Below are 25,022 nucleotides of genomic sequence, written 5' to 3'. Positions count from 1 at the left end.
ACCTTAACTGCCATATTAGGTCATCTTCCCTCATCTCAAACATGGAGTCATTGAGTCAAACAGCATGGATACAGGATTAAACCATGGCAATAAGCTGCAAACGAGATTATCTGGTCGACGAGTGACTGCGAGCAGTTAGAGGGAGCCTGTTCCCATGCAATCATTCTCACCCTCTAACTGCATATCAAGTATATGCATATGTAACATTACCCACTGTCACCCTCAGCAAAAAATTTAATTTAATCAAACAGTTTATCCCTAAAAGCTATGTACTTTCTGTTACAATTTCACACTCGTTCAAGTGAGTACAATCATGAATCTCATCCATCGTCACACTATCCTCAACCCCCTCCACCCCCACACCTTCTTCTCCACAGTATTTATCTTTCTCATCATTGCATACCTGACATGTTCATTAGGGAAAACGGATATATTAAGCGGTGTCAGAAAGCAAAGATTTTCCCCAAAATATTCAATTATGCTGTTACCCATCTGTACATTAAATCATGTTCTTGGATTGGGGATGCCCAAAGTCATCACTGCCACAATGACCTCCTATAATTGTTCTTTCTGTGCCAGTACTTTCCATTAGTGTACTGGCTGACACTAGCTGTTGTGATGTACATATCTGAGATTGAGCTCTGCCTGTTCTTGCTCTTGGGAACTCGCAAGGATAGAACATATTTCAGTGTCTGCAGGAAGATACACCTTGAAACAGCTTCACCAAGGTCTGCAGCATGATGTTAAAGAATGGTTATTTTTAGTGGGATAAGTAAGGAGATATGGAATAAAAATCAAAGGTAGCACAATTGGTTGAGTTGTTGCTTAACAACACCAAAGACTCATATTTGATCCTGTTCTTGGGTGCTGACTGTGTGGAGTTTGCACGTTCTTCCTGTGTTAGTGTGGATTTCCTCCAGGTGCTCTGGTGTCTTCCCACATCTCATAGTCATGCAGGTTTGTAGGTTAATTGGCAACTATAAATTTCCCCTGCAACAGTGGGATATCATAGAACTAGTGTTCTAGGATGATCAATGGTTGGCATGAACTAGGTGGGCCAAAGGGCATGATTACTTGCTGTATCTTTCAATCAGTTAATCAAAACAGTTGTCTTTCAGGATTTTTGCCTAATTAGCGAGAAGGGATTGTACAATTAATTTAAATTATGATGTTGCTATGAGGCCAAATCAGATCAGTTTGTAAAGTGGGGTCCCACCATCTTGCTGGTGTAGCGAGTCTGATAGCGGATGGGTGTTGCAGACAAAGTTTATTGCATGGTCCAAAAACTCCGTGACAGTCGCAACACTCAAACTGTAGACAACTAACCTAACGTCTTACCTAAACGGAGTTCAACGCTAGACTGACTATCTCTCCCGCGCTGGCACACCTGGTGACCTCGCTAGCCAATCCGAGGGTTCAAACTCTCCCAGCCAATCCCTATGTCCCTACATGACCCCCCCCCAGAACCCTCGGTACCGTACCTAATGGGCGCCCGGACCGCCCGACCTGAACGCGTACGGAGAGGGGAGGCCGGTACCGCCAGCGACGAAGGAGGCGGTGAGGGCCCCACCGGTGGAGACGATGGGGGCGCCGCTGGAGGGGGAGGGAGGGGGGACCCTGCAGGTGTAGGCGATGGGGGCGCGGCTGGAGGGGGCAGAGTAAACACAGCCGTGGGCAGCGGAGGCCCGAGTGGTGGGAGAAGAGACGCAGCTGGGGAACCAGGTGGGCCGGCCAGAGGGCGGCCCCGGCGAGGAGGTTGGGCCACCAGCACGGGACGGTCCTGGTCCAAGTGGGCCGGTTTCAGCCGGGAGACAGAGACGAGCTCCTGTCGGGTGCCCACTTGTAAAGTGAAGGTGACCGTCCCCCTTTTCAGTGGTCACCTTCACTTTACAAGTGGGCACCCGACAGGAGCTCGTCTCTGTCTCCCGGCTGAAACCGGCCCACTTGGACCAGGACCGTCCCGTGCTGGTGGCCCAACCTCCTCGCCGGGGCCGCCCTCTGGCCGGCCCACCTGGTTCCCCAGCTGCGTCTCTTCTCCCACCGCTCGGGCCTCCGCTGCCCACGGCTGTGTTTACTCTGCCCGCACGAACCACAGGTGCGGTTGATGGGCCCAGAATGGGGGTAGGTGAACGCCGCCCACGTTCGGCTGCTCACTGTTCGCTCCTACCTGCGACATGCTCTTGTGATCGTTGATCACGTCGGGGTCACCAATGTAGCGAGTCTGATAGCGGATGGGTGTTGCAGACGAAGTTTATTGCATGGTCCAAAAACTCCGTGACAATCGCAACACTCAAACTGTAGACAACTAACCTAACGTCTTACCTAAACGGAGTTCAACGCTAGACTGACTATCTCTCCCGCGCTGGCACACCTGGTGACCTCGCTAGCCAATCCGAGGGTTCGAACTCTCCCAGCCAATCCCTATGTCCCTACACTGGTACCTTTTAAATACCTCTGGAATTTTCTCTATGCTATAAATGTTATACTAGTGTGATTAGTGGTAAATTAGCTTCCATTCATAGAGTACGACAAGATTTTGACCTAAATGGGCTATTTGCCTCTTTCGCATCAAGGAGGAATTGGATGGTTTCTGTTCTAATATTTTTGTTACAAGATAGTCCAAAATTCCCCAAACTGGCTTTTTCAATACACCCTCTAAATTAGCAGCTTTAAATGGGGTTATTTTGTCATGTGTCTTTCTCCAAGCATTATTGTTTCCTTTGTTTCAGAAGTTTTAGCAGTAAACAGCAGTCCTTTAATAGTTGATGGTTTCCTATAATCTGCCTCTTAACCTTATGGCGATCAATGAATGTCACATTCCAATTGCCAGAGGTGGTACGCATTTATTGTACTGGACTCACCACACATTATAATGCAAGGTCAAAGTATGCACCACGAGAATGCACAAAACATTTAAGAATAATATTCCCAGTGCAGTTACCCCCAAGATCACATTATTTATATAACTCCCATTTGCTAGGCTGTACTTGCCCCATGGGTGTTGCCCCATCTCCTCATTGTCACATTATCCATTAAATGTTTGCACATCTTTATTGATGAGCTTTGGAAGCCTCTGACCTTGACTGGATTTATTGCCTTTTTTCTTGCTTTGAATCATTTTGAATCACATTGCAAACTACCTGCCTAATGTCAGAATCATGGCAGAATGTAATTACAGAATAAATCATAGAATGGCCAAATTTCAGGCTGTAGAAAATATTTAGCAGTGTTTCACTGATTACAGTTCATAATGTAATTAACAAATTAAAACACACAATTGCAATTTCTTAATTGGCCACTTATCAACCTGCAGAAACTCAACACCTGGATTTAAAGAATCGACAAGGCATCTATGATCTGCATCTGTCAAGTATGTTTTTAAAGTTGGATAACATAGAATTAGTGTGAACGGGTGATCAATGGTCAGTATGAACTTAGTGGGCCGAAGACCCTCTTTCCACACGGTATCTTTCAATCAGTCAATCAATAATTCAAAAACAAAAAAGCTATAAACACCTAGCTGGTCAATCAGCATGAAACAATGAAAGAGAAGTTTGTTTTAAGTTGCAGAAAGGTTGGGATGGGGTGAATAAGATGAAATATCTCTGATAGGGTGGGATCAAGGCTCCCAGGTGATTCCAATGTTTACAGAGTCATCTTGTTAATAGATTAATAAGAGAAGTTAGGCAGAGCATTAAACCAGTGAAGAGATAACTTAAAACTGTGAAACATAGATAAGAGCTAAGAAGCATAGATTAGAAGGACTCAGCAAAACGGGCCATAAGAGAGAACTGAGATAATATTACAGATTGATAACTTTACAGCAGAACTAATCGGTCCTGATACAAACAGGAAAGGCAAGTCGTCATGTTTTGATTTAAGTTGTTAAAAAGGCTAACCTATTTATAACTGCATAGATCAGGTTGTTATATATTTTCCATTGATGCAAGGAAAAGATTTCCTCTGAGTACAATGTTTAATGAAATCATAAATCTTAGAGAACCTCATGCAATCTATTCTGACAGTTTTTCTCCAGATATATTGCAGTCAAAATTGGTCCATGTTGCACAATTTTTCAACATTGTGGGTACAAATTGTAAATGAAACTTTTAGTAGGATATTTTTGCTATTTGGCGCAGTATGTGTGCAATACAAAACTAGGACTGTCTTATTGGTGGCAGTTGGTTACAGTGGCCTCCAGCTCCTTCCACTCTGCAGCTGGGAACATTTCATAATTTGCTGTGTACCATAGCATTTGGGAAATCACCAAGGTTCTCTTCAGCTTGTGAGTTAAATTCTTCTCCTCCCTTTGAAAGGTAGCATAGGCAGCAGGCACAGAGGTTTTGCCAAGGCTGCGTGAATTATGGAGAGATACAGCACAGAAACTCAATTCTTCAGCCCATTAAGTCCGCACCAACCATCCACCACCCATTTAAACAAAATGCACATTAATCACTTAATAGAAAAATACTCAATTTTTATCCCAATTTTATCATTTACTAAGAGCAATGTAACTTACAAGTGTGTACGTCTTTGAAATGTTGGAGGAAACCAAAGCACCTGGCATTGCTCTCACATACACAACTCCTTCCAACCCAGCTATTAACAAATTCATATTCCACTCGTTCCATGAGTCTTCCAGGTAAACTCACTAACAACACTTCATTGCATTATTACATCTCCTTTGATTTGACACTCACATTGTCATCTGGGCTGCTGCATAAAAGTGCTTGGTATATAAATTATAAATATGACTACTGACTGTTTTATCATTGCACGGCATCACTCTTTCCAATTCTCTATAATATCAGAGCAGCAGGAGCAGAGGAAAGGCTGAAGGGAGAGGAGATGAAAGGGCATTATGAGTGATGAACAAAGTGCATCATCGCATCTGACAGCACCGGTTCTGAGAGACTGGCAATGCCAGGCATGAGTGGAATCATGAAATAATAGAAAAATTACAACAGAGGAGCCATTCCATCCATTATGCATATTGGTAAAAAAAGAGCTACCTAACCTAATCCCACTTTCCAGCACTTGGTCTGCAGTTAGATCAGGAAAACAGACGTTAACTGCGTTCTCTTTTTAAAGATGCTGTTTGACTGCCTGTTTGGTATACAGAACAATACAGCACAGGAACAGGCCCATCAGCTCACAGTGTCTGTGCCGACCATGAGGTTAGTTTAAACTGCATATCTGCTTGCCAGTGATCTATATTCCCTGTCTGTTCATATGGCTGTATAAATGCCAATTTCTTATGCATTTTCTATTCTTGTTTCATATTCCAGCATCTAGTTGTATTTGTTGGACCAGTGGTCACATGTGAGTGTCTGTCAAAGTATCAGCATTGCACTGTGCATGGAGACCGGTGATGCAGTGAGGCGAGGAAAACATATCATGTGGTCCAGATGAGGCGTAAAGAGAGGCACTCGAATTTTTTTAATTTCAAAAAATAAACTTTATTCAGAATACCAAAAATGTATACAAAACAAGAACGGTGCAAAAATTCTTTCAACATTTTTAATGTCATATTCAGTTGGGTTCGCAACTTTCCTTAAACCAAGCACTCTTGTGGCTGGGTCATATCTCTTCCTTTATATGAGGAGTGCCTCCACCAAACTCTGCCCCCCCAATGTCCCACAGCAAAAGGATCCAAGACTTTGGTCCTCCCCCACAGATCCTTGGCATTGGCTGCACCAAACTTCAGCAAGTCCCTCAACACATGCTGCTGCAGTCCAGAATGGGCCAGTCGGCAACATTCCCCAACAGACATCTAGTTTCATTTAATAAAAAGGAACTGCAGATGCTGGTTTATACGAAAGATAGACACAAAATGCTGGAGTAACTCAGCGGGTCCGGCAGCATTTTTGGAGAAAATGGATAGGTGACATTTCAAGTGAGGACCATTCTCCAGACAGATTGTAGTAGGGAGAGCAGGAAAAAAAATATCATGAAGGGGATAGGGTGAATGCATAAGGTCTTTTACCCAGAGTTGGGGAATCAGGGGACATGGGTTTGAGGTGAGTGGGGAAAGAATTAATAGGAAGTAGAGGGGCAACTTTATCATGCAGAGGGTGGCAGATATATATGGAATGAGCTGCCAGAAAAAGTAGTTGAGGCAGGTACTGATTTAACATTTGGAATGGTACATGGATAGGAAAGGTTTTCTCCACTCTCCCATCTATAATCAATCTAAAGCAGGGTGCTGACCCGAGTGTTCTTCTATCTATGTTCTCCAAAGATGCTGCCTGACCTACTGAGTTACTCCATCACAGGAAACAGACTATTGTCTACTACAAACCTACCGACTCACATAGCTATCTTGACTACAATTCTTCCCACCAATCTTCCTGTAAAGAATCTATCCCCTACACCCGCATCTGCGCCCAGGATGAGGCGTTCCATACCAGGGGATAGGAGATGTCCTCTTTCTTTAGGAAACGGGGGTTCCGCTCTTCCATTTTTGATGAGGCTCTCACTAGGGAGCTCAATATCCCACAGCTCCGCTCTTGCTCCCCCTCCCCCATCCGTAACAAGGACATAGACCCCCTTGTCCTCATCTTCCACCCCATCAGCCGCCGCATATAGTAAATAATCCTCCAACATTTTTGCCACCTCCAACGCCATTTCCACTACTGGCCACATCTTCCCATCTCCACCCCTTTCTGCTTTCCGCAGAGACCGTTCCCTCCGAACCTCCCTGGTCAACTCGTCCCTCCCCACCCAAACCCCCCTCCTCCCCAGGTACTTTCCCCAGCAACCGCAGGAGATGCAACACCTGTCCCTTTACCTCCCCCCTCAACTCCACCCAAGGACCCAAACAGTCTTTCCAGGTGAGGCAGAGATTCACTTGCACCTCCTCCAACCTCATCTACTGTATCCTCTGTTCCGGGTGTCAACTTCTCTACATCGGCGAGACCAAGTGCAGGCTCGGCGATCGTTTCGCTGAACACCCCCGCTAAGCCCGTCTTAACCTAACTGATCTCCCGGTGGCTCAGCACTTCATCTCCCCCTCCCATTCCCAATCTGACCTTTCTGTCCTGGGCCTCCTCCATTGTCAGAGCGAGGCCGAGCTCAAATTGGAGGAACAGCACCTTATATTTCACTTAGGTAGTTTACATCCCAGCGGTATGAATATTGACTTCTCTAACTTCAGATAACCCTTGCTTATCCTCTCTATCCCCTCCCCAGTTCTCCCACTAGTCTTACTGTCTCCTACTACATTCTATCTTTGTCCCGCCCCCTCCCCTAACATCAGTCTGAAAAAGGGTCTTGGCCCAAAACGTCACCCATTCCTTCTCTCCAGACCCGCTGAGTTACTCCAGCATTTTGTGTCTACTGTGTTACTCCAGCACTTTGTGTCTATCTTACTTCATTACCTGATTTTGGAATTTTCCCTGGGATGGGTTCCAGTCGATGGGCAGATATTCCACTTTAAATATTGATTTCTCTAACTTCAAGTAACCCTTGCTTTCCCTCTATCTCCAGCCCTCCCCCACTCAAGTTCTTCAAACAGTTTCACTATCCTACTGATTAAATTTACTGATTGTATGCCTCATTTTCACCTTCCCCTCAGCCAACACAGAACCATTCTACAATTCTTGACAGCATCTGCTTTGATCTGTCATCTTCACACCTTATCCTTCCATATCTCTAGTTTCCCTCTCCCCTCACTCTCAGTCTGAAGAAGGGTTTTGACCTGAAATGTCATCCATTCCTTCTCTCCAGAGATGCTGCCTATCCCACTGAGTTATTCCAGCATTTTGTGTCTATCTTCGATGTAAACCAGCATCTGCAGTTCATTTCTACTTAAAAGAGAGATAGGGTGAACCCACAGGGTCCAGAATAGGGGAATCGAGAATCAGAGGACATGGGTTTAAGGAAGTTTTAATAGGAAATAGAGGGGCAACATTTTCACATAGAGGGTGGTGGGTATATGGAATGAGCAGCCAGATGAGGTAGTTAAGGCAGGTACTATAACAACATTTAATCACAAAATGCTGGAGCAACTCAGCGGGTCAGGCAGCATCTCAGGAGAGAAGGAATGGGTGACGTTTCGGGTCGAGACCATTCTTCAGACTGATGTCAGGGGGGCGGGACAAAGGAAGGATATAGATGAAGACAGGAAGACAGTGGGAGATCTGGGAAGAGGGAGGGGAAGAGAGGGACAGAGGAGATGTCTTACCTGGCAGGGGAAACACCTTGATCAAAAAGGAGGTTCTGGCAGGGGAGAATCGGTGGTTCTCCGCTCCGGCCTCATCGAGGCTTCTCGGCCTTTTGGCTAAGATCAAGTGTAGTATCTGTTCTGGCACAATCTAATGTTCTTATAAGAACAGTATAAGAGCAGTATCTGTACTGAGGCGAGGATCATTGACGAGGAGCGGAGGTCAGGAGCACGAGGGGTGGATCCATGCTGGTTGGGTAACCAACCTAACACCCTTATGCAGGTGTGATGGCAGCAGCAAGTGGAGCTGGAGGGCAGGGTATCCGGAATACCCTGCGTGTATCGGTGAAGGACCTCAGGGAGCGGAACCCTTTCTCAAGGGACCTCTTCATCAAGAAGGTGCTGCTGGAGGCCTGTGGATTCAAGGCCGGGGACATCATCTGCCTCCAGGACTTCCCAGGTAACGGATATTTCGGCGTTACCTTCCAGAACCCGGCGGGATGGCAGAAGTTGCTGCAGGACTTCCGGGAGAAGGGGAACGAAGCCCCGCTGTCGCTCCTGAAGGTGCAGTCGCTCTTCACCCTCCCCACCCAGAGGGAACGGATGATCACGGTGCACATGTTTAACCCACATGTGCCCGTCGTGGATGTCCTCACCTTCCTTGCGCGCTACGTCGAAGGGGCCGGGAACTGCGTGGACATAAAGGACTTGTTCGGGATCTGGACGAGCAAGAGGCAAGTGAAGGTGAAGCTGAGGGTGGACGGGAAGGGATTCATCATCCACCCTCCCTCGGTGTTCGCCATCGGAGGGAACTGGGGTTACACGACATACGCGGGGCAGCCCAGGGTGTGCAGGAAATGCAACAAACCTGGGCACGTGGCGGCAGAATGCAGGACAGTCGTCTGCAGAAACTGCAAACTAGAAGGCCACGAGACAAGGGAATGTAAAGAGAGTAAGAGCTGCAACCTGTGTGGGGAGGCAGGCCACCTTTACAGGGCCTGCCCTAAAAGAGCTAGCACGTACGCACAGGCGATAAGAGGGGCTGCTGCCAGCACACCCAGGGTGGACGAGACGCCTCCTACCACGGCAAAAGCCCAAAAAGGAAAGGAGAGCAGGGGCGATGACAGCGCGACCACCAGGAGCCCCCAACCACAGGACAGAGCCCCCCAGGCCCCTGCCCACGAGGGCGAGTCGATGGAAGAGGGGGAACAGGAAGAGGAGGAATGGAAGGTGGTACAATCGAGAAAAACGTTGAAGGCTGTGCGCACGGAGAAAAAGCCGGAGGGGGCAAGCAAGTCCCAAAAAAGAGTCCTCTCCCAGGACGAGGCCAGCAACCTCTCCGCGTCGGAGGATGAGACGACCGGGAGGAGCCGACAACGGAAGCAGAGGCAGAGGAAGAAAACGGGGGAGGAGGAAGGTAAGAGAAAGAACGTGTCTGTTGCCCTCCAGCCCCAGGAGACTGGGAGCAGTGCCAATGGGCCCCAGCCCCAGGAGAATGGGAGCAGAGCAGCGGCCAATGGGCCCCTGCTCCGGGAGGCCGTGAGCGGCACAACGGCCAATGGGCCCCTGCTCCGGGAGACCGTGAGCGGCACAACGGCAAATGGGCCCCTGCTCCGGGAGACCGTGAGCGGCACAACGGCCAATGGGCCCCAGCTCCGGGAGACCGGGAGCAGTGCAGTGGCCAATGGGCCCCAACTCCAGGAAACTGGGAGCAGCGCAGTGGCCTCGCCAGAAAATACACCCTGTGCTGAGGAAGCCACCAGCCTGTACCACTACCTGTGCGACAAAAATGTGCAGGAACTCAGCCAGATGATGGGCGTGCGGGAGGACCGCCTGGAACTCTAAAGGACAATGGAGCTGAAACTGGCATCCCTAAACGTGCGCAGTGTGAAGAGCACTGTGCGATGTGTAACCGCCTAGCAGTACCTGGCCAAGGTAAAGGCGGATGTGACTTTCTTACAGGAGTGCGGGCTGCCACACCTTCGCTGCTATCGGAGGTGGTCGCGATGGTGGCCCCACGGACTGTCGGTATGGTCGGGGGGAAATGATTGTCGTGCGTCCGGTCTGGGGATCTTGCTGCGGGGAGGGGGCTTCACCATCACTGAGGTAAGGGAGGTGGTGGGGGGGGGCGTCTCTTGGTGGTGGATGTAATGTACCGTGGTTCTCCGCTCCGGCTGATTAATGTGTATGCCTCACCCAGGCGGAGCGAGCGGTTGGCCGTCCTCCAGCAGCTCCCACCGCTGTTGGCCACGTCTAGACCGCTCGTTCTGGCCGGTGACTTCAACTGCATCATCGATGCGGCTGGACGATCCGGCAGTGCCAACCACAGACTGGACGGCACCTCCAAACTCCTGGTGGAGACGGTCAAAGATGCAAAGCTGCGCGACGCCTTCAGTGACCCTGCAGGCGGGGCCCAGCCGCGGTTCACCTGATCAGGACTGAACGGTTCAGCCCAGTCCCGGATAGACTTCCTCTTCACATCGAGGGCCGTCACGGTCAGACACACCGACCTCGCGCCGGTGTTCTTCTCTGACCACTGCCTCCTTCAGGCCACCTGTCACCTACAGGAGGACCGGAAGGCGGGCAGAGGGACGTGGAAGTTAAACGTGGAGCTGTTGACCCCGGAGAACGTTGAGGAGCTAAAGAGGGACTATGCATGTTGGAGAACTGTGAGGCCCCTCTTTGACTCCCCGACACTCTGGTGGGAGGCAACAAAGGAGAACATCAAGAAGTTCTTCGTCTCCAAAGGTGTTCAGAGAGCAAGACAGGGTAAGAGGGAACTGTGCCAACTCCAGACAGATTTGCAGCAACTGCTCCTTCTGCAGAGGAGAGGGGTGGATGTGAGGGAGGAACTGAGAGAGTTGAAGGGCCGGCAAGCTCGGCTCTTTACCTCTGAATCCTCCAAGATCATCTTCCGGTCCAGGGTCCGCCATGTTGAGCAGGATGAGACGTGCTCACGTTACTTCTTCCATAAGGTTCACAGGGGGAGCTCTGTGATCAAAAGCCTTAGGGAGGAGGACGGCTCGGTAACATCCTCGCAGTCAGACATGCTCAAGATCTGCAGATCCTTTTATAAGGATCTGTACGATGTAAAGACCACAGACAGCACTGCCTCCCAGAACTTCCTGTCCTCCATCACGGAAGTCTTGGACGACAGCAAGCGGGAGAGTCTGGACCAATCACTGACCCTGGAGGAGCTGACTGGCTCCATCCGTTCCTTTGACTCGAGTAAAACTCCCGGAGGCGATGGCTTACCGGCAGAGTTGTACTCGGCTCTGTGGGACTGGGTGGGCCCGGACCTGCTGGAAGTGTACAACGATATACTTCTAGCCGGCAGCATGTCAGACTCTATGAGGAAGGGCAGCATCACCCTGATCTACAAGCAGAAGGGGGAGATGAATGACTTAAGGAATTGGAGACCCATCACATTGCTGAATGTAGATTACAAGATCCTGTCTAAGGCCATCGCCAACCGGGTCAAGTCTGCTCTGGGACAGGTGATCCACCCGGACCAAACCTGTGCTGTACCTGGCAGGAAAATCTCAGACAGCCTGGTGCTGCTGAGAGATACCATTGCCTACGTGCAGGACAGACGGGTGGATGCCTGCCTGGTCAGCTTGGACCAGGAGAAGGCCTTCGACAGGATATCGCACATGTACATGAGGGACGTGCTCTCCAAAATGGGCTTTGGGGAGGGAATCAGGAAGTGGATACAACTGCTCTACTCCGATATCTGTAGTGCAGTCCAAATTAATGGGTGGGAATCAGACAGCTTCCCCGTCAGGTCTGGAGTCAGGCAGGGTTGCCCTCTCTCCCCTGTCTTGTTCGTCTGTTGCATTGAACCCTTTGCCGAATCCATCAGGAAGGATGCGAGCATAAGAGGAGTGACATTGCCAGGCAGTTGGGGCACTCAGGTCAAGGCTTCCCTGTACATGGACGATGTCGCCGTCTTCTGCTCGGATCCAGGGTCAGTCCGCAGACTGATCAGCGTCTGCGACCAGTTTGAGTTGGCCACGGGGGCCAGGATAAACCGCAGGAAGAGCGAGGCCATGCTCTTTGGCAACTGGCCCGACCGATCTTCCATCCCCTTCACCATCAAGCCTGACTTCCTGAAGGTGCTGGGGATCTGGTTCGGGAAGGCTGAGGCATGTAACAAAAATTGGCTGGAGCGGATAGCCAGGGTGGGGAAGAAGCTGGAGCTGTGGAAGCAGCGCTCCCTCTCCATCACGGGGAAAAACCTGGTCATCAAGTGTGAGGTGCTCTCGGGGCTGCTGTACTTGGCGCAAGTGTGGCCCGTCCCTCCCTCCCACGCCAAGGGGATCACCCGGGCCGTCTTCCGCTTCATCTGGGGGTCGGCGATGGACCGGGTGCGACGAGCCACAATGCACAAGTCGGCAGACATCGGGGGTAAAAGCGTGCCCAACGTCGCCCTCATTCTGATGGCAATCTTCGTGTGTGGCTGCATCAGGCGGAGCATAGAGCCAAGGCACGTGGGCACCAAATGCCACTACCTGCTGAGGTTCTACCTGTCCCCGGTGTTGCGAAGGATGGGCCTGGCGCAGATGCCACGCAATGTGCCAGTCAGCTGGACATTGCCGAACCATCTGTCGTTTGTGGACAGGTTCTTCCGGACCAACACCTTTGACCACAAGTCCATCGGGCAGTGGTCAGCACGGAACGTCCTGCAGGCACTGCAGGGGAATGACTCCATGGATCCTGTGGCGTGGTTCCCAGAACAGACAGCCCAGCTTGTCTGGCAAAATGCCTCATCGCCAGAACTCACCAACAAGCACCAAGACCTGGCTTGGCTGGCGGTGAGGGGAGCCCTCCCAGTCAGATCCTTCCTGCACCGCCGGAACCTCACTACCAGCGCACGCTGCCCACGGGACGGCTGCTACGGAGAGGAGACGGTGGCCCACCTCTTCAAAGAGTGTGGATTTGCCAAGAGAGTCTGGAGAGGTCTGCAGGGGTTCCTGTCACGATTCATTCCGAGCAGCTCCGTCACAGAGGACTCTGTGCTCTACGGACTGTTCCCAGGGACGCATTCCGAGACTGACATCGAGTGCTGCTGGAAGGTCATCAACTCGGTGAAAGACGCTGTTTGGTCTGCCCGATCCTTGTTGACCTCCCAGCGGAGCGAGCTGTCCGTCAAGGAATGTTGCCGACTGGCCCACTGCAGACTGCAGGAGTACATGCTGAGGGACGCTCTGAAGCTTGGTGCAGCCAATGCCAAGGCCCTGTGGGGGAGGACCACAGTCTAGGGTCCTTCCGCTGCTGGACATAGGGGGGCAGGGTGTGGTGGAGAGAGACGCCCCTCCAAATAAGGGATACTGGGTAAATGTATGTAAATGTATGTAAATTTGGAAGTAAATGCCTGTATTGAATGTGTAACCTCCGTAAATGTCGGATGGGTTTGTTTAAAAAAGATGTTTTGTAAATGATATTTATTACTTGAATAAAGTATTTTTTGATATAAAAAAAAAAAAAAGGACTGAGCGAAGGGGGAGCTCTGTGATCAACAGCCTTAGGGAGGAGAACGGCTCGGTAACATCCTTGCAGACAGACATGCTGAGGACCTGCAGATCCTTTTATAAGGATTTGTACGACATAAAGACCAGAGACAGCACCGCCTCCCAGAACTTCCTGTCCATCACGGAAGTCTTGGACGACAGCAAACGGGAGAGTCTGGACCAACCACTGACCCTGGAGGAGCTGACTGGCTCCATCCGTTCCTTTGACTCGAGTAAAACTCCCAGAAGCGACGGCTTACCGGCAGAGTTGTATTCGGCTCTGTGGGACTGGGTGGGCCCGGACCTGCTGGAAGTGTACAACGACATACTTCTAGCCGGCAGCATGTCAGACTCTATGAGGAAGGGCAGCATCACCCTAATCTACAAGCAGAAGGGGGAGATGAATGATATAAGGAATTGGAGACCCATCACATTGTTGAATGTAGACTACAAGATCCTGTCTAAGGCCATCGCCAACCGGGTCAAGTCTGCTCTGGGACAGGTGATCCAAACCTGTGCTGTACCGGGCAGGAAAATCTCAGACAGCCGGGTGCCTACGTGCAGGACAGGCGGGTGGATGCCTGCCTGGTCAGCTTGGACCAGAAGGCCTTCGACAGGATATCGCACACGTACATGAGGGACGTGCTCTCCAAAATGGGCTTTGGGGAGGAAATCAGGAAGTGGATCCAACTGCTCTACACCGATATCTGTAGTGCAGTCCAAATCAATGGGTGGGAATCAGACAGCTTCCCCGTCAGGTCTGGAGTCAGGCAGGGTTGCCCTCTCTCCCCTGTCTTGTTCGTCTGTTGTATTGAGCCCTTTGCCGAATCCATCAGGAAGGATGCGAGCATAAGAGGAGTGACATTGCCAGGCAGTGGGGGCACTCAGGTCAAGGCCTCCCTGTACATGGACTATGTCGCCGTCTTCTGCTCGGATCCAGGGTCGGTCCGCAGACTGATCAGCGTCTGCGACCAGTTTGAGTCGGCTACGGGGGCCAGGGTGAACCGCAGGAAGAGCGAGGCCATGCTCTTTGGCAACTGACCCGACCGATCTTCCAACCCCTTCACCATCAAGCCTGAATTTTTGAAGGTGCTGGGCATCTGGTTCGGGAAGGCTGAGGCGTGTAACAAGAATTGGCTTGAGCGGATCGCCAAGGTGGGGAAGAAGCTGGAGCTGTGGAAGCAGCGCTCCCTCTCCTTCACAGGGAAAAATCTGATCATCAGGTGTGAGGTGCTCTCGGGGCTGCTGTACTTGGCGCAAGTGTGGCTCGTCCCTCCCTCCTACGCCAGGGGGATCACCCGGGCCGTCTTCCGCTTCATCTGAGGGTCGACGATGGACCGGGTGCGATGAGCCACAATGCACAAGTCGGCAGACAACGGGGGCAAAAGCGTGCCCAACGTCGCCCTCATCCTGATGGCCACCTTCGTGTGTGGCTGCATCAGGCGGAGCGTAGAGCCAAGGCACGTGGGCACCAAGTGCCACTACCTGCTGAGGTTCTACCTGTCCCCGGTGTTGCGAAGGATGGGCCTGGCGCAGATGCCACACGCAATGTGCCAGTCAGCTGGACATTGCCGCACCATCTGTCGCTCGTGGAAAGGTTCTTCCAGACCAACACCTTTGACCACAAGTCCATCGGGCAGTGGTCAGCAAGGAACGTCCTGCAGGCACTGCAGGGAAATGACTCCATGGATCCTGTGGCGTGGTTCCCAGAGCAGACTGCCCAGCTTGTCTGGCAAAATGCCTCATCGCCAGAACTCACCAACAAGCACCAAGACCTGGCTTGGCTGGCGGTGAGGGGAGCCCTCCCAGTCAGATCCTTCCTGCACCGCCGGAACCTCACTACCGGCGCATGCTGCCTTTGGGACGGCTGCTATGGAGAGGAGACGGTGGCCCACCTCTTCACAGAGTGTGGATTTGCAAAGAGAGTCTGGAGAGGTCTGCAGGGGTCCCTGTCACGATTCATTCCAAGCAGCTCCGTCACAGAGGACTCTGTGATCTACGGACTGTTCCCAGGGACGCATTCGGAGACTGACATGGAGTGCTGCTGGAAGGTCATCAACTCGGTGAAAGACGCTCTTTGGTCTGCCCGATCCTTGTTGACCTCCCAGCGGAGCGAGCTGTCCATCAAGGAATGTTGCCGACTGGCGCACTGCAGACTGCAGGAGTACGTGCTGAGGGACGCACTGAAGTTTGGTGCAGCCAATGCCAAGGCCCTGTGGGGGAGGACCACAGTCTAGGGTTCTTCCGCTGCTGGACATGGGGGGGGGGGTGGCAGGGTGTGGTGGAGACGACCCTCCAAATAAGGGATACTGTGTAAATGTCTGTAAATTTGGAAGTGAATGCCTGTATCGAATGTGTAACCTCCGGAAATGTCGGATGGGTTTGTTAAAAAAGATGTTTTGTAAATATTTATTACTTGAATAAAGTATTTTTTTGATATTAAAAAAAAAGGACTGAGCGAAGGTGTTGAGCGGGGTTGTTGAGCCATAACAACATTTAAAATACATTTGGACAGGGTCATGAGTACGAAAAGTTTTCCCCGCTCTCCCTACAATCAGTCTGAAGAAGGGTCCCCACCCGAATGTTCACTTCTCCATGTTCCCCAGAGATGCAGCCTGACCCGCTGAGTTACTCTAGCACTTTTGTGAAAGAAGGAACTGCAGGTGCTGGTTGACACCGAAGACAGACACACATAGCTGGAGTAACTCAGCGGGTCAGGCAGTATCTCTGGATAGAAGGGATGGGTGACGTTTCTCGGGCACTTTGTGTCCCTCCCGCTTCACTGCAGAGTGACTTGGATAGATTTACGCGAGTGGGCAAATGCATGGCAGATGCAATATAATGTGGATAAATGTGAGGTTATCCACTTTGGCGGCAAGAACAGGAAAGCAGAGTATTACCTGAATGGTGACCGATTGGGAGAAGGGAAGATGCAACGTGACCTGGGTGTCATGGTGTCAGCAGGCAGTGAAGAAAGCGAATGGTATGTTGGCATTCACAGCAAGAGGATTTGAGTTTAGGAGCAGGGAGGTTCTGCTGCAGTTGTACAGGGCCTTGGTGAGACCGCACCTGGAGTATTGTGTGCAGTTTTGGTCTCCTAACCTGAGGAAAGACGTTCTTGCCTTAGAGGGAGTACAGAGAAGGTTCACCAGATTGATCCCTGGGATGGCGGGACTTTCATATGAGGAAAGACTGGATAGACTGGGCTTGTACTCGCTGGAATTTAGAAGACTGAGGGGGGATCTTATAGAAACATATAAAATTCTTAAGGGGTTGGAGAGGCTAGATGCGGGAAGATTGTTCCCGATGTTGGGGGAGTCCAGAACCAGGGGTCACAGCTTAAGGATAAGGTCTTTTAGGACCGAGATGAGAAAACATTTCTTCACACAGAGTGGTGAGTCTGTGGAATTCTCTGCCACAGAAGGTCAAGTCAAGTCAAGTCAATTTTATTTGTATAGCACATTTAAAAACAACCCACGTTGACCAAAGTGCTGCACATCTGATTAGGAAAAAAAAGAAACATACAGTGGCAGGCAGCCAAACACAACGGCGCGGCCATCTTGAACAAAATGTTTAACTAAAGCAGAATGGTGTCCCGCGGCCGCGCCGGGCGATGGAAGGCCCCGCGGCCGAGCCGCACCAGGCGCTGTTCAGTCCCGCGGCCGCGCCGCGCCGGGTGATGGAAGGCGATGGAAGGCCCCGCGTCCGAGCCGCACCGGGCGCTGTTCAGTCCCGCGGCCGAGCCGCGCCGGGTGATGGAAGGCCCCGCGGAAGAGATCTAAAAAAAAAATAAAGATTTCCCCCACCCACACCCTCACCACCCCACCCCCCCACCCTCACCACCCCCCCCCCACCCCCCACATACACAACCAAAAGGACAGGAGAGGATTACTACTCAGACATTATGAGTGTTTCTAACCTGTAATGTCATCACAGTTAGACAGGGTGGTCAAGAAGACTTTCGGCACATTGGCCTTGATCAGTCAAGGTAGACACAAAATGCTGAAGCAACTCAGCGGCTCAGGCAGCATCTCTGGAGAGAAGGAACGGGCGACATCTCGGGTCGAGACCCCTCTTCAGACTATGTGCCAAGGAGATCTTAAGATCAAGGCTTCGGACCTGGCACAAAACCTGTGGTCTACCAGGTAGCTGTAATTCCTGTCTTTCTTTCACTTCTGACATCCACGCTATCCAAAGCATGTATCTCAGCGCACTGCAGACTGCAGGAGTACGTGCTGAGGGACGCACTGAAGTTTGGTGCAGCCAACGCCAAGGCCCTGTGGGGGAGGACCACAGTCTAGGGTTCTTCCGCTGCTGGACATGGGGGGCAGGGTGTGGTGGAGACGACCCTCCAAATAAGGGATACTGTGTAAATGTCTGTAAATTTGGAAGTGAATGCCTGTATCGAATGTGTAACCTCCGGAAATGTCGGATGGGTTTGTTAAAAAAGATGAAAGAGATCCCATTTGCCAAGCAAAATCATCCAAATTAACTGGAATAATGAGTGAACCAACATCAATAAATGTTCTCCAAGCCGACATGCCCAATGCTGAAAGTCTAGTTCACTTACATATGTTGGGAAGGTTACATGGATTGCATTCGTGAAACCGAAGCATTCTACTTCAAACTGTGTCATGGAAGGAGATTACCAGGCAGACAGGAAAAATTTAAAGTTGGGAGCCTCGATCACCTCGTGGCACCACGGGAGAAGAATGAGGAGGAGATAAGACTTTGCCTTCCATCACAGTGAGGGTATGCCTAGAGCAATCACTGTGATGGCTGTTTTGTGTAAAAAATTATATCTGTGTGTCTTGTGCTTTTTAATGTCTACTGCCGGACCCTGACGTGAGAGGACGCTGGCGTTGTGTATTCGCCGCTTTTCCGTCAGGATAGTTTGTCTGTTTGTTTCTATGTTAATTGTTTTTGTAAAGCGCTTTGAGCATGTGATAAGGCGCTATATAAAATAAATGGATTATTATTATTATTATTAACAACTATCATTGTGAAAATAGTAGAATAGTTATTCAGGGGCTAATGGGCATCCCAGTGGTGCTGCCTCAGTGCCAGAGAACCGTGTTCGATCCCCCTCAAGTGTTGACTGGTGTAGAGCTTGCATATTCCCTGTGACCACATAGGTTTCCTCCAGGTGCTCCGGCTTCCCCCCACATTCCAAAGACGTGTGGGTTTATCGGATTAATTGGCCTCAGTAATTTGTCCCTGGTGTGTTGGATGAGAAAGTGGGATAACATAGAACTAGTGTGAATGGGTGATCGATGGTTAGCATGGACTTTGTGGGCCAAAGAGCCTGTTTCCAAGCTGTATCTCTCACCTAAGCAATAGCAGAATATTTGAAAAGTTAGCTTACAGTGTCAGCTTGGCTTTGTTAAGGGTAAAATCGTGCCTTACAAATGTATTCGTATTCTTGATGTGTAGGAAAATAACTGCAGATGCTGGTGCAAAAGGCAGAGATAAATAGATTCTTGATTAGTACAGGTGTCAGGGGTTATGAGGAGAAGGCAAGAGAATGGAGTTAGGAGGGAGAGACAGATCAGCCATGATTGAATGGCAGAGTAGGCTTGATGGCCTAATTCTACTCCTATCACTTATGCCCTTATGATCTTTAGAAGTGGGGGTTGAACCTGTTTGGTCACCCTGTTATCGGAAGGTTGTGGGCAAGCAGGAAAGAGTGCAGAAAAGATTTACAGGAGATAAAGATTGATGAGGATGTTGCCAGGACTCGAGGGCCTGGGCTACAGGGAGAGGGTGGGCAGGCTAGGACTTTATTCCTTCGACAGCAGGAGGCTGGGGTGATCTAATAAATGTGTATAACATCATGAGAGGAATGCAATCATTCATCCAGAGTAAGGGAATCAAGAAACAGAGGACATGGGTTTAAGAGGGGCGGTCATAATTAAATATTAAGGATTTAATAAGAACGTGAAGGGGCAACATCTTCACAAAAAGAGTGGCGTGTGCATGGAACAAGCTGCCGAAGGAGGTAGCTGAAGCCACTATCGCAATGATTAAGAAACATTTAGACAGCTACGATACGATATAACTTTATTTATCCAGGAGGGAAATTGGTCTGCCAACAGTAATGAAACACAAGATACATGAAACTTGAAATTAAAGTGATGAGTGGAAAGTCCAGGATTGGGGATGCACTGCATCTTCTGTATCCACATAGAAAATAGGTGCAGTAGGCCATTCGGCCCTTCGAGCCAGCACTGCCATTCAAAATGGTCATGGCTGATCATCCAGAATCAAGTAACCTGTTCCTGCTTTTCCCCATATCCCTTGATTCCATTAGCCCTAAGAGCAATATCTAACTCTCTCTTGAATACATCCAGTGAACTGGCCTCCATTGCCTTCTGTGGCAGAGAATCCCACAGATTCACAACTCTCTGGCTGATAAAGTTTTTACTCTCAGTCCTAAATGGCCTACCCCTTATTCTTAAACTGTGACCCCTGGTTCTGGACTCTCCCAACATCGGGAACATTTTTCCTGCATCTAGCCTGTCCAATCCCATAAGAATTTTATATGTTTCTGTAAGATCCCCTCTCATCCTTCTAAATTCCAGTGAATACAAGCCCAGTCGATCCATTCTTTCCCACCTAGATAAGATAGATTTGGAGTGATATGTACTGTACTGGATCTACCTAGATAGGAAGGGTTTAGAGGGATATGTACTGTTGTAGCGACCATAGAGAATGGTCCAGGTCGTCGAACCCTCGGATTGGCCAGCGAGGTCACGTGGGAACGCGACCATGGGGATTGGTCCAGGAAACGACATCGCTGATTGGCCAGCGATGTCAGGTGCGCGTTTGGCGCCCGTTTTAGTCAGTTCGGCGAAGTCTTCAAGGAAGACAGTAAGTTTATATTGGTTGTCCTGTAACTTGTTGTTTTGACTCTGTATTCGTGTATTGCGGCTGCAATAAACTTCGTCTACAATTAGCAAGTTTCGGACTCGCCATATTGGTGACCCCGAACGTGATCTGGACGATCACCAACTGAACAGGAATCAACGCCTCGTTGACGATGACCGAGCAGGGCGCACCGGAGTCAAGCGCGGGAGGCGTTCATCTCCCGTTATTTTGGACCTACGCACCGCAAGCTTGGTTTATCCACGCCGAGGCTCAATTCCACATAAAGAAGGTGTCGGACGATGCAACGAAGTACTTCTACCTCGTCAGCGCTCTATCGCCGGACACAACCAAGCGCATGATGCGGTTTATCATAACTTCACCTGCGGAAGACAAATATGAAACCATGAAGAAGGCATTACTGCGAACCTTCGGGTTAAATAAGCATGGTGGTGCGGCAAAACTTCTGCACCTACCGGAGCTTGGAGACCAACTGCCTTCCGTCCGCATGGCCGAAATGATGGTGCTAGCCGGTGAGCACACGGATTGCCCGATGTTTGAACAGGCATTCCGCGAGAAACTCCCCGAGGACGTCCGACTGCTGCTTACGGATTGTTCTTTTAAGGACCCCGAAGCATATGCAGCGAAAGCGGACGCGCTCATAGCGGAAAAAAACAAGGCGGGGGATTCCATCAACAAAGTCTCGACATCGGTGACCACGCCACAGCGACGGCAAGATGGCGCCAGGTCTCCCGCCAATTCTCCGAAAGCCCGCCAAAAAGATCCGCACAAGCGCGGCTGGTGCTATTATCACCTACGATGGGGTAACGAATCCCGCAACTGCCGCTTGCCTTGTACCTTCGCGGGAAATGCCTCGGCCGATCGTACATAGGGGCAGTTACGATTGGCCAGAACCGGCGCCTCGATGTCCATGATCGATTCACGGACACAGAATTTTTGGTGGACACCGGAGCCATTGTCAGCATAGTGCCGCCGACCGACCTCGAAACCAGATCGGGTAAGACAGGTCCCACCCTCATCGCGGTTAATGGCAGCCCAATTCGCACTTTCGGCACACGGAAGATGTCCCTTGCGTTAGGCCTACGCACGTACGAATGGCCATTCATCATAGCCGACGTCAAACAAGTGATCCTGGGCGCAGATTTTCTCTGGGCTTTTTCACTGGTTCCTGATGTCCGCGGTAACGACCTCCGACCCGCTGCTGAAGACGAGCACGGCGCTCCGGCAATCGCCTCCTCGCCCAGCCCTACTGTCCAGGCCGTCGTCGCGGCCCCCGACTCGTATGCTGCGATTCTGGCAGAGTTCCCAGAGCTGCTCGTCCAACGTTTCGACGCGCCTTCAGCTAAGCACGGTGTGGTCCATCACATCCGCACCGAAGGCCCTCCCGTTTTCGCTCGGGCCAGGAGACTACCGCCAGACAAACTGGTGGTGGCACGGGCGGAGTTCAGGAAGATGGAGGAAATGGGAATTGTTCGTCACTCTGACAGCCCGTGGGCCTCGCCGTTACACATGGTCTCCAAGGCATCTGGGGGGTGGAGGCCATGTGGCGATTATCGGCGTCTCAATGCTGTCACCACGGCTGATCGCTACCCCATACCGCACCTACAGGACTTTTCATCTGGACTGGAAGGAGCGGTAGTGTTTTCCAAAATCGATTTGGTGCGAGGATACCACCAGATTCCGGTGCGACCGGAGGACATACAAAAAACTGCAACTATTACTCCGTTCGGGTTGTTTGAATGGTTGCGTATGCCTTTCGGTTTAAAGAACGCGGCACAGGCTTTCCAGCGACTGATGGACCGCGTGGGCAGGGGTTTACCCTTTGTGTTTATTTATTTAGACGACATCCTGGTAGCTAGCCCCTCAGTGCAAGAACACCAGGCCCATTTGCGGACCGTGTTCCAGCGGCTCCAAGACCACGGGCTCATTATTCAACCCTCCAAATGTCAATTCGGCCTCCCTGCTCTCGATTTTCTAGGGCACAGAATTACCCCTGCCGGCGCTGCCCCTTTGCCAGAGAAGGTGGAGGCTATTCGGGCTTTCCCCAGGCCCACCACAGTAAAAGGGCTGCAGGAGTTCGTTGGCATGGTTAATTTCTACCATAGATTCGTTCCGGCAGCGGCGCGAGTCCTGCGCCCGCTTTTCCAATGCCTTGCAGGTAATCCAGTAGAATTGTTGTGGTCCCCGGCCGCAGAGTCGGCTTTTACGGCAGCTAAGGCAGCCTTGGCAGACGCCACCATGTTGGTCCATCCGAGCCCCTCAGCCCCCACGGCCCTGACGGTCGACGCCTCTGACGTGGCGGTGGGTGGAGTTCTGGAGCAGCAGGTTGGTGGCCGTTGGCAGCCTTTAGCGTTTTTCAGCCGGCAACTAAATTCGGCCGAGCTGAAATATAGCGCATTTGACCGAGAGCTTCTAGCTCTCCATTTAGCTGTCCGTCATTTCAGGTATTTCCTCGAGGGCCGCCCATTTGTGGCATTTACGGACCACAAGCCATTAACATTCGCTTTTTTGAAATTGTCTGACCCATGGTCGGCCCGCCAGCAGCGGCACCTCACTGCTATCTCAGAATTTACCACAGATGTCCGTCATATCGCGGGTAAGCTGAATGCCGTTGCTGACGCCCTGTCTAGACCTGCTTTTCCCCCTATGGCGGATACCGTTTCGACGTACCAGTCCACCACTTCGGGATTGAAGTTGGCCCAGGTAGCTTGTGGTTCGGAGGGCACGAAAGTCTGGTGCGATGTTTCTCTTCCTCGCCCCAGGCCGGTGGTACCGCCCTCCCTTCAGCGCCGGGTTTTCGATGCCATTCATGGGCTGGCGCACCCGTCCATCCGCTCCACCTCTGCTTTGGTAGCAGCTCGGTTTGTCTGGCATGGCCTACGGAAACAGGTAGCGGGTTGGGCACGTTCCTGCGTTCCCTGTCAGACCGCTAAAGTCCAGCGCCATGTCCAGCCCCCCGTACAGGATTTCGAAGTCCCGGCTTTTCGTTTTTTTCACATCCACGTGGATTTGGTCGGGCCTTTGCCTTCCTCCCAGGGCTACACCCACCTCCTCACGGTGGTGGATCGGTTCACCCGGTGGCCAGAGGCTTTCCCATTGTCTGACATCTCGTCAGCGTCTTGTGCTAGGACTTTGGCCCTTCATTGGGTAGCCCGTTTCGGGGTCCCGGCAGTTATTACAACTGACAGAGGACCACAGTTCACTTCGTCCGTCTGGGCCGCGCTGGCGGAACTGTACGGGTCCAAATTACAACCCACAACTGCATATCACCCCCAGGCAAATGGTCTCGTAGAGAGGTTCCACCGCCAACTTAAGGCGTCCCTCAGTGCAAGGCTTGAAGGCCCGGACTGGGTAGACCAACTCCCTTGGGTTCTTTTGGGCATCCGGACGGCTCCAAAGCCAGATCTCGGTGCGTCGTCCGCAGAGCTGGTATATGGCTCGACCCTTCGAGTACCTGGAGATCTGTTTCCGGACACTTCAGCACTGCTCCCTACAGTCCCAGCAGCGTTAGCAGCTCTCCGGGAACGGGTGGGCTCCCTGGCTCCAGTGCCGACTTCACGTCATGGGTGTCCCATGGTACATGAACCGTCTTCCCTGAAGGACTGTGAGTTCGTTTTTTTGCGTAAAGATGCCCATCGCGCCCCGTTGCAGAGGGTCTATCAAGGGCCGTTTCGGGTTTTACGTAAGGGAACGGCTACTTTCACCTTAGACATGGGCGGCAAGAGTGAGCTCGTCTCGGTGTCCCGGCTCAAACCTGCCCATTTGGACCCGGATCAACCAGTCCTGGTCGGTCAAACCCCTAGAAGAGGCCGACCTCCGTTAGTTCCGCCCAGTCCACAAACCCCCATTCCGACAGTTCCTCCGGGACCCCCAGTTTCGGCAGTCCCCCTAGGACCCCCCGTTCCGGCAGTTCCTCCAGGACCCCCCGTTCCGGTAGTTCCTCCAGAACCTCCCGTTCCGGCTGTCCCACCAAGTCCGGAACCTCCGGCTCCTGTGGTTCAGGCTGTCCCTCTCCGTACTCGTTATGGTCGCGAAATCCGGCTCCCTGCTAGGTTCCGCACCTCGGGTTCTGGGGGGGGGTCATGTAGCGACCATAGAGAATGGTCCAGGTCGTCGAACCCTCGGATTGGCCAGCGAGGTCACGTGGGAACGCGACCATGGGGATTGGTCCAGGAAACGACATCGCTGATTGGCCAGCGATGTCAGGTGCGCGTTTGGCGCCCGTTTTAGTCAGTTCGGCGAAGTCTTCAAGGAAGACAGTAAGTTTATATTGGTTGTCCTGTAACTTGTTGTTTTGACTCTGTATTCGTGTATTGCGGCTGCAATAAACTTCGTCTACAATTAGCAAGTTTCGGACTCGCCATACTGTACTGTATCTACCTAGATAGGACAGGTTTAGAGGGATATGTACTGTACTGTATCTACCTAGATAGGACAGGTTTGGAGGGATATGGACCAAGCAC

General features: G+C 51.2%; 1 pseudogene; it reads left to right on the top strand.

Annotated features, from left to right (window-relative positions):
• Positions 1 to 8,261: 8,261 nt before the first annotated feature.
• On the top strand, positions 8,262 to 8,352 carry LOC144606954 (U2 spliceosomal RNA; annotated as a pseudogene).
• The last annotated feature ends 16,670 nt before the right edge of the window (positions 8,353 to 25,022 follow it).

Source organism: Rhinoraja longicauda, chromosome 27 (assembly GCF_053455715.1).
Source record: "Rhinoraja longicauda isolate Sanriku21f chromosome 27, sRhiLon1.1, whole genome shotgun sequence".
NCBI classification, from domain to species: Eukaryota; Metazoa; Chordata; class Chondrichthyes; order Rajiformes; family Arhynchobatidae; genus Rhinoraja; species Rhinoraja longicauda.
This window is presented reverse-complemented; position numbering and strand designations above follow the sequence as displayed.